The sequence below is a fragment of the Phocoena sinus genome, chromosome 8 (genome assembly GCF_008692025.1).
Source record: "Phocoena sinus isolate mPhoSin1 chromosome 8, mPhoSin1.pri, whole genome shotgun sequence".
Lineage (NCBI taxonomy): Eukaryota > Metazoa > Chordata > Mammalia > Artiodactyla > Phocoenidae > Phocoena > Phocoena sinus.
The window spans coordinates 17,720,222-17,729,586 of NC_045770.1; positions in this window are offsets into that span (position 1 = coordinate 17,720,222).

Consider the following 9,365-nt stretch of genomic DNA (forward strand, 5'->3'; position numbering starts at 1 on the left):
TGTCACAGCTTACCCTTCCCCCTCCCCATAGCCTCAAGTCCATGCCCTAGTAGGTCTGTGTCTTTATTCCTGTCTTACCCTTAGATTCTTCATGATCTTTTTTTTTTTCTTAGATTCCATATATATGTGTTAGCATATGGAATTTTTTTACTCTTTCTGACTTACTTCACTCTGTATGACAGACTCTAGGTCCATCCACCTCACTACAAACAACTTAATTTCGTTTCTTTTTATGGCTCAGTAATATTCCATTGTATATATGTGCCACATCTTCTTTATCCATTCATCTGTTGATGGACACTTAGATTGCTTCCATGTCCTGGCTATTGTAAATAGAGCTGAAATGAACATTTTGGTACATGACTCTTTTTGAATTATGGTTTTCTCAGGGTATATGCCCACTACTGGGATTGCTGGGTCGTATGGTAGTTCTATTTGTAGTTTTTTAAGGAACCTCCATACTATTCTCCATAGTGGCTGTATCAATTTACATTCCCACCAACAGTGCAAGAGGGTTCCCTTTTCTCCACACCCTCTCCAGCATTTATTGTTTCTAGATTTTTTGATGATGGCCATTCTGACTGGTGTGAGATGATATCTCATTGTAGTTTTGATTTGCATTTCTCTAATGATTAATGATGTTGAGCATTCTTTCATGTGTTTGTTGGCAATCTGTATATCTTCTTTGGAGAAATGCCTATTTAGGTCTTCTGCCCATTTTTGGATTGGGTTGTTTATTTTTTTTGATATTGAGCTGCATGAGCGGCTTGTAAATTTTGGAGATTAATCCTTTGTCAGTTGTTTCATTTGCAAATATTTTCTCCCATTCTAAGGGTTGTCTTTTGGTCTTGTTTATGGTTTCCTTTGCTGTGCAAAAGCTTTGAAGTTTCATTAGTCCCATTTGTTTATTTTTGTTTTTATTTCCATTTCTCTAGGAGGTGGGTCAAAAAGGATCTTGCTGTGATTTATGTCATAGAGTGTCTGCCTATGTTTTCCTCTAAGAGTTTTATAGTTTCTGGCCTTACAGTTAGGTATTTAATCCACTTTGAGTCTTCCAGTCCAAGAACATGGTATATTTCTCCATCTGTTTGTGTCATTTTTTATTTCTTTCATCAGTGTTTTATAGTTTTCTGAGTACAAGTCTTTTGCCTCCTTAGGTAGGTTTATTCTTAGGTATTTTACCCCTTTTGTTGTGATGCTGAATGAGATTATTTCCTTAATTTCTCTTTCTGATTTTTCATTGTTAGTGTATAGGAATGCCAGAGATTTCTGTGCATTACTTTTATATTCTGCAACTTTACCAAATTCACTGCTTAGTTCTAGTAGTTGTTTATTGGCACCTTTAGGATTTTCTATGTATAGTATTATGTCATCTGCAAACAGTGACAGTTTTACTTCTTCTTTTCCAATTTGTTTTATTTCTTTTTCTTCTCTGATTACAGTGGCTAGGACTTCCACAACTATGTTGAATAATAGTGGTGAGCATGCACATCCTTGTCTTGTTCCTGATCTTAGAGGAAATGCTTTCAGTTTTTCCCCATTGAGTATGATGCCTGCTGAGGGTTTGTCATATATGGCCTTTATTATGTTGAGGTAGGTTCCCTCTATGCCCATATTCTGGAAAGTTTTCATCATAAATGGGTGTTGAATTTTGTCAGAACCTTTTTCTGCATCTATTAAATGATCATACGGTTTTTACTCCTTAATTTGTTAACATGGTGTATTACATTGATTGAACTGCGCACATTGAAGAATCCTTGCATTCCTGGGTTAAATCCCACTTGATCATGGTGTATGATCCTTTTAATGTGTTGTTGGATTCTGTTTGCTAGTTTTGTATTCAGGATTTTTTCATCTATGTTCATCAGTGATATTGGTCTGTAATTTTCTTTTTTGTGGGATATCTTTGTCTGGTTTTGGTGTCAGGGTGATAGTGGCTTCATAGAACAAATTTGGGAGTGTTCCTCCCTCTGCAGTTTTTTGGAAGAGTTTGAGAAGGATGGGTATTAGCTCTTCTCTAAATGTTTGATAGAATTCACCTGTGAAGCTATATGGTCCTGGACTTTTGTTTGTTGGAAGATTTTTAATTACTGTTTCAAATTCATTACTTGTGATAGGTCTGTTTATATTTTCTAATTCTTCCTGGTTCAGTCTTGGAAAATTGTACCTTTCCAAGAATTTGTCCATTTCTTCATGGTTGTCCATTTTATTGGCATATAGTTGTTTGTAGTAGTCTCATAATCCTTTGTATTTCTGCAGTGTGAGCTGTGATTTCTCCTTTTTCATTTCTAATTTTATTGATTTGCATCCTCTCCCTTTTTTTCTTAATTAGTCTGGCTAAAGGTTTATCAATTTTGTTTATCTTCTCAAAGAACCAACTTTTTGTTTTATTGATCTTTGCTATTGTTTTCTTTTTTCTATTTCATTTATTTCTACTCTGATCTTTATGATTTCTTTCCTTCTACTGACTTTGGCTTTTCTTTGTTCTTCTTTCTCTAGTTGTTTTAGGTGTATGGTTAGATTGTTTATTTGAGATTTTTCTTGTGTCTTGAGGTGAGATTGAATTGCTGTAAAATTCCCTCTTAGCACTGCTTTTGTTGAATCGCATAGGTTTGGGGTCATTGTGTTTTCATTTTCATTTGTTTCTATGTATTTTTTTATTTCTTCTTTGATTTCTCCAGTGATCTCTAGGTTATTTAGTAGCACACTGTTTAGTCTCCTTGTATTTGTGTTTTATACAGTTTTTTTCCTGTAATTGATTTCCAGTCTCATAGTGTTGTGGTCAGAAAAGATACTTGATACGATTTCAATTTTCTTACATTTTCTGAGGCTTGATTTTTGACCCAAGATGTGATCTATCCTGGAGAATGTTCCATGTGCACTTGAGAAGAAAGTGTAATCTGCTGGTTTTGGATAGAATGTCCTATAAATATCAATTAAATCTATCTGGTCTATTGTGTCATCTAAAGCTTGTGTTTCCTCATTAATTTTCTGTCTGAATGATCTGTCCATTGTTGTAAGTGAGGTGTTAAAGTCCCCCACTAATATTGTGTTACACTCAATTTCCTCTTTTATGACTGTTAGCATTCGCTTTATGTATTAAGGTACTACTATGTTAAGTGGATATATATTTATAATTGTTATATCTCCTTCTTGGATTGATCCCTTGATCATTATGTAATGTCCTTCCTTGTCTTTTGTACATTCTTTATTTTAAAGTCTATTTTATCTGATATGAGTATTGCTACTCCAGCTTTCTTTTTTTTTTTTTTTTTTTTTTTTTTGCGGTATACGGGCCTCTCACTGTTGTGGTCCCTCCCGCTGCGGAGCACAGGCTCCAGACGTGCAGGCTCAGCGTCCATGGCTCACGGGCCTAGCCGCTCCGTGGCATGAGGGATCCTCCTGGACTGGGGCATGAACCCGTGTCCCCTCAATCGGCAGGTGGACTCTCAACCACTGCGCCACCAGGGAAGCCCTCCAGCTTTCTTTTGATTTCCATTTGCATGGAATATCTTTTTCCATCCCCTCACTTTCAGTCTGTATGTGTCCCTAGGTCTGAAGTGGGTCTTTTGTAGACTTCATATATATGGGTCTTGTTTTTGTATCCATTCATCTAGCCTGTGTCTTTTGTTTGGAGCATTTAATCCATTTACATTTAAGGTAATTATCGATATGTATGTTCCTATTAACATTTTCTTGATTGTTTTGGGTTTGTTATTGTAGGTCTTTTCCTTCTCTTGTGTTTCCTGCCTAGAGAAGTTCCTTTAGCATTTGTTGTAAAGCTGGTTTGGTGGTGCTGAATTCTCTTAGCTTTTGCTCTCTGTAAAGGTTTAAATTTCTCTCCATCAAATCTGAATGAGATCCTTGCTGGGTAGAGTAATTTTGGTTGTAGGTTTTTCTCTTTCGTCACTTTAAGTATATCCTGCCACTCCTTTCTGGCTCGCAGAGTTTCTGCTGAAAAATCAGCTGATAACCTTATGGAGATTCCTTTGTATGTTATTTTTTGCTTTTCCCTTGCTGCTTTTTATATTTTTTCTTTGAATTTAATTTTTGTTAGTTTGATTAATATGTGTCTTGGTGTGTTTCTCCTAGGGTTTATCCTGTATGGGACTCTGTGAGCTTCCTGGACTTGGTTGACTATTTCCTTTCCCATGTTAAGGAAGTTTTCCACCACAATCTCTTCAAATATTTTCTCAGACCCTTTCTTTTTCTCTTCTTCTTCTGGGATCCCTATAATTCAAATGTTGGCGCATTTAATGTTGTCCCAGAAGTCTCTGAGATTGTCTTCAATTCTTTTCATTCCTTTTTCTTTATTCTGCTCCTTGGCAGTTATATCCACCATTTTGTCTTCCAGCTCACTTATTCATTCTTCTGCCTCAGTTATTCTGTTATTGATTCCTCTAGTGTATTTTTCATTTCAGTTATTGTGTTGTTCATTTCTGTTTGTTTGCTCTTTAGTTCTTCTAGATCTTTGTTAAACATTTCTTGCATTTTCTCAATCCATGCCTCCATTCTATTTCCAAGATTCTGGATCATCTTTACTATCATTACTCTGAATTCTTTTTCAGATTGGTTGCCTATTTCCTCTTCATTTATTTGATCTTGTAGGTTTTTACCTTGCTCCTTCATCTGTGACATATTTTTTGTCATCTCATTTTTTTGATGAGTGGGATTGTGTTCTTGTCTTACTGGTTGTTTGGCCTGAGGCTTCCAGCACTGGAGTTTGTAGGTTATTGGGTAGAGCTCGGTTTTGGTGCCAAGATGTGGCTCTCTGGGAAACCTCACTCCATGGAATATTCCCTGGGGTCTGAGGTTCTCTGTTAGTCCAGTGGTTCAGACTCTGAGCTCCCACCGCAGGAGCTCTGGCCTGACCCCCAGCTCGTGAACCAAGATCCCACAAGCCTCACAGTGCAGGAAAAAAAAAGAAAAAAAGAAAGGAGCAGAACAATAACAAATAAAATAAGGTTAGAAAACTAACAGATATGTTAGAAAGAATTAAAATATAGATGAAACAACAACCAGAAGGTAAAACAGAACTACAATAGTAAAAAAGAGGAGAAAAAAAAAGCCGGAAAAGGCCTTGGCTCTTGGGGGTGTGGCTTAGGCAGGGGTGGGGTTTAGGGGGTTGGTGGGGCCTATGCTTAGGACCCACTGGGCAGAAGAGGCCCTGGGGGAGGGCGAGTGCTTTGGCTTAATGCAGCAGGAGGGGCCCAGGAGTGTCTCTGGACTTAGAGGTCAGAGGACCAGGTCCAGGACCCCAGCAGGCTCACTGGTCCTGAGTGGGTGGGGGAAATGCTAGGTGCATTCCGTCCTGTTGCTCCAATCCTGGAGGGCCTCTCCCCATTGGCCTCTCTTCTTCTTCCCCCCTCCCTCCCTCCTATGCCTCTAGGAGCCATGTGGCCAGAGGTGGCCCCAGAAGGCAGGGGACCAGACCCAGAAGCCCAACAGGCTTCCCTAGGAGGAGTGGGTGGAGGAAACACCCTCTGCATCTCCCATGGTCTTCCAATCCCGGAGGGCCCCTCCCTGTCTGCCTCTACTCCTCTTCCCCCCTCCTCCCTCCTTCCCTCCTATGCCCCTAGGACCCCCAGAGCTGGAGGGAGCCTCAGAGAACACAGAACCAGGCTCAGGAGCCCAGCAGGCTTCCCAGGGCCCGAGTGGGTGGGGGAAATTCCCACTGCACCTTCCCTGATCTTCTGGCCCTGGAGGGTCACCCCCCACCATCTGCCTCTCTTCCTCTTTCCCCCTCCTCCCTCCCTCCCATGCCCCTAAGACCCACAAGGCCAGAGGGGGCCCCAGAGAATGAAGTACGAGGCCAGGTCCCAGCAGGTCCCTAGGCCGAGTGGGCAGGGGAAACACCTGACACACCTCCCCTGATCCTCTGATCCTGGAGGGACCCTCCTGGTCCACCTCTCCTCTTCTCCCCCCACCTCCCTCCTACACCCCTAGGACCAACATGGCCCAGAGGGGGCCATGGAGGACAGGGGATCCGGCCCGGGACCCCAACACGTTTCCTGGGGCTGAGTGAGTGGGAGAAACACCTGCCCTGCCTCCCCTGATCCTCTGAGCCCCTAAGGGTCCCTCCAGGCATGGGAACCACTCCCCCCTCCCAGCCACCCCTCAGGGGCACCAGTCCTGTCCGGCTTCCACTTCTCCTCCCCGCTCACCCACCCCCCGCATCCTACCCAGTTGCTCACAGGTTCCTCCCATCTCCTTGGGCATCAAGGTCCCCTACCAGTGTCCAGCAGGCACCCTAGTTGTAGGGAGACTCAAACTCCGTGTCTTCCCACACTGCCATCTTGACTCCAACCTCCAATACCAGACTATCTTAATTGCAATTGCTTTTTAATAAAATGTTATCTGGTAGGATAGGCCATTCATTTTAAGCTTCTTCTACAGGTTTGGTTTCCTACTTCTGGCTTGTTGCTCTTCCATATAATAATTAGTCATCATATAGAGGTCTGATAGAATTGGGGGGAGAATTGCAATCCACATGATATTAAACTTTCTTATTCATAAACATGACATACCATTTCATTTATTCAGGTCTTCTTTTATGTCCTTCAGTGTTTCACAATGTTGCCCATAAAAATGTTTTATATCCTGTTTTAATTTTAGATGTTACTGCAAATAGAAGTTTTTACTATTATATTTTTAATTGGTCATTATTACTGCTTAGAATACAATTGATTTTATATGTTGATTAGTTTCCTAGGGCTGCCATAACAAAGTACGATAAACTGTGTGGCTGAAACCACATAAATTTATTCTCTCATAAAATTCTCTCAGTTTGGGAGGCTAGAATCTGAAATCAAGGTGTCAGTAAGATGACACTCCCTCTGAAGGCTCTAGGGAAGAATCCTTGCTCACCTGCCTCAGCTTCTAGTGGCCCCAGGCATTTCTTGGCTTCTGGCAACAGACTCCAATCTCTGCCTCCATCTCCACATGGCCTCTTTCGCTCTGTGTCCTCTTTTCTTTTTACAAGGACACCAGTCATTGAACTTCAGGCCTAACCTAAATTGAGAATGATTCCATCTTGAGATCCTTAACTAATTACATCTGCAAAGACCCTATTTCTAAATAAGGTCACAATCTGAGATTCCAGGTGGACACGAATTTGGGGTGGATACTATTCAACTCACTTACAATCTTATATCAAACAACTTGACCAAATTTGCTTATTATTTCTAATGGTTTGTGGATTATCATATCTTTTATGTCATCTTCAAACAGACAATTTTCTCATTTTCTGTCTCTTCTGTTATTCCTTTTTTGTTCCCCCTTAGGTCTTCTTACTTTTGCTACAACTCCATGAAAATATTGAACAAAAGTTGTAATGACAAGCAACTTTAATTTGTTACTAACTTGAGTATGAATTCTTCTAAAATTTCACAGGTAAGTGTAATGTAATATTTGATGTAGGGCTTTAATAAACATCCTGTATTATAATAATCCAGTTTCCTTCAATTCCTAGTTTGCTAAGAGGTTGTTTTTACATTGTTGTGTTTTCAAATTATGAATGAGTGTTGCATTTTATTGTCTTATCTTTCAGCATCAATTGAAATGATCACATTTCTTTTATCTAACTGTTAATGTAGTTGTCAGGGAGGAAAAATTGTTCCTCTATCCTCCTACGTTCAGCAGCTGGAGTCCTATACATATTGTCTTTTTCTCTTGATCAGATTTACTAGAAAGTTGCTCATTTTTAGTTTTGTTCTAAGAATTGGCTTTTTATTCTGCTAATCATTTCTATTGTTCCTCTGTTTTATCTCTTATTAGTATCTGCTCCTACATTTGTGAATTCCTTACTTCTACTTTCTTTGGGTTTACTATGCTGTTCTTTTTCTATTCTTGACTTGGACATCTAGCTCATTTAGTGTTAATTCTTATTGTTATTTAATAGCTGCATTTACAGTTATATATTTCCCCCTCAGTACGACTTGGTGGATTTCCACAACATTTGACATAAAGTACTTTCATTGCTATTCACTGTCAAATATTTTATGATTTCATTGTGCTTTACATATAAATGATGAATTTAAAAGTTGTTGAGAGTTCCCTTGTGACTCAGTATTTTTGATTTTCACACGTACTTGAAAATAATGTAGTGCCTCTGTTTGTTTCCTTGGTTTTTACCCTACCTTTCTGGGATTCTTATTAAATGTGGATATTGACATTTTTATTTCTTTGATCCATATCTTTTAACTTGTCTTTCACATTCTTTCAACTCCTTCTTGATTTCTGGAGAGTTCTTCAACCTGATCTTCCAGGTTACTAATTTTATTTCTGTATACATTTTACTCTTGCACTCTACTATTATTTATTTTGGTTATTATATATTGTAGACTGAGACTCTTCCACTAGTTCTTCTTTATGACTGCTCATTTGTGCTTTACAGTCAAGCAATTGGTATGTCTTCTCTCTCTCAAATGATATTTATTATGCTTAATTCTAATTCTCGGTCTATGTGGCCCATTACTTTTCTCCTTTTTTATATAGTGATGGTGCTCTTCAGATGTCTCATTATTTTTTCCTGTGAGGTCACATTTCCCTGAAATTATTGGCTATCAATGGTAATGTCTTCCTAGGAGAACAGGCCAAATTCCAAGCCTTAGCTTGTGCCATTGGTAGTGAATTTGCAGGGGTTCTTAAAAGGATTCTTTAGTACTAAGAGCCTGTTTAGATCTGTCCTCAACAATTTTCCATTCTGTTACTCACACACCCAACCCTAAATGACTTTTCTGTACCTCCACCCAAGTACAGTTTTCCCAAGAGTTGTCATCCTCTTATGATCTAGTCATCTAAACCAGAGGTTCTCAACCAAAGGAGGTATTTGGAAATGTGTGAGGGAAATTTGGAGGTTGCTCTATTGACATTGGCATTTAGGGCAAGGGGCTGGGGTACTAAGCATGCCTTTTTATAACGCGTAGAAAAATCCCACACAATGAAGTACTGTCCCAAACAGAATGACAGTAGTGCCCCCAGTAGTGATGGGGCAGAAGTTAAAGTTTAGGACTAGCTCATTCATTTGCACAAGTAGGTTTCTCCTCTGTACTTTCAGGGTCCCCTAGTGGTGCCTGATGCTGCTACACTGCCCCCAATCAGGTGCTCAGAGAGATGCTATTTCTCTGCCCTACGGTAGCAAGGTGGCAATCATTGTTCTAACCAGGGTATTATAAGGAGATTAAAAGGACTCAGAATGCTCGCCTCAATCTTTATCCTGCCCATGGCTTCCAGCTGTTTCCTTCCCTGGGTTCGCTTCCTCTCCCCAAACCCTCACCTCCATCAGGCACAACAGAACCCAGTTATCTTGGACTTCCTAGGGATATCTCACATTTTTTATTAATGTCTCAAATACATCACCTCCT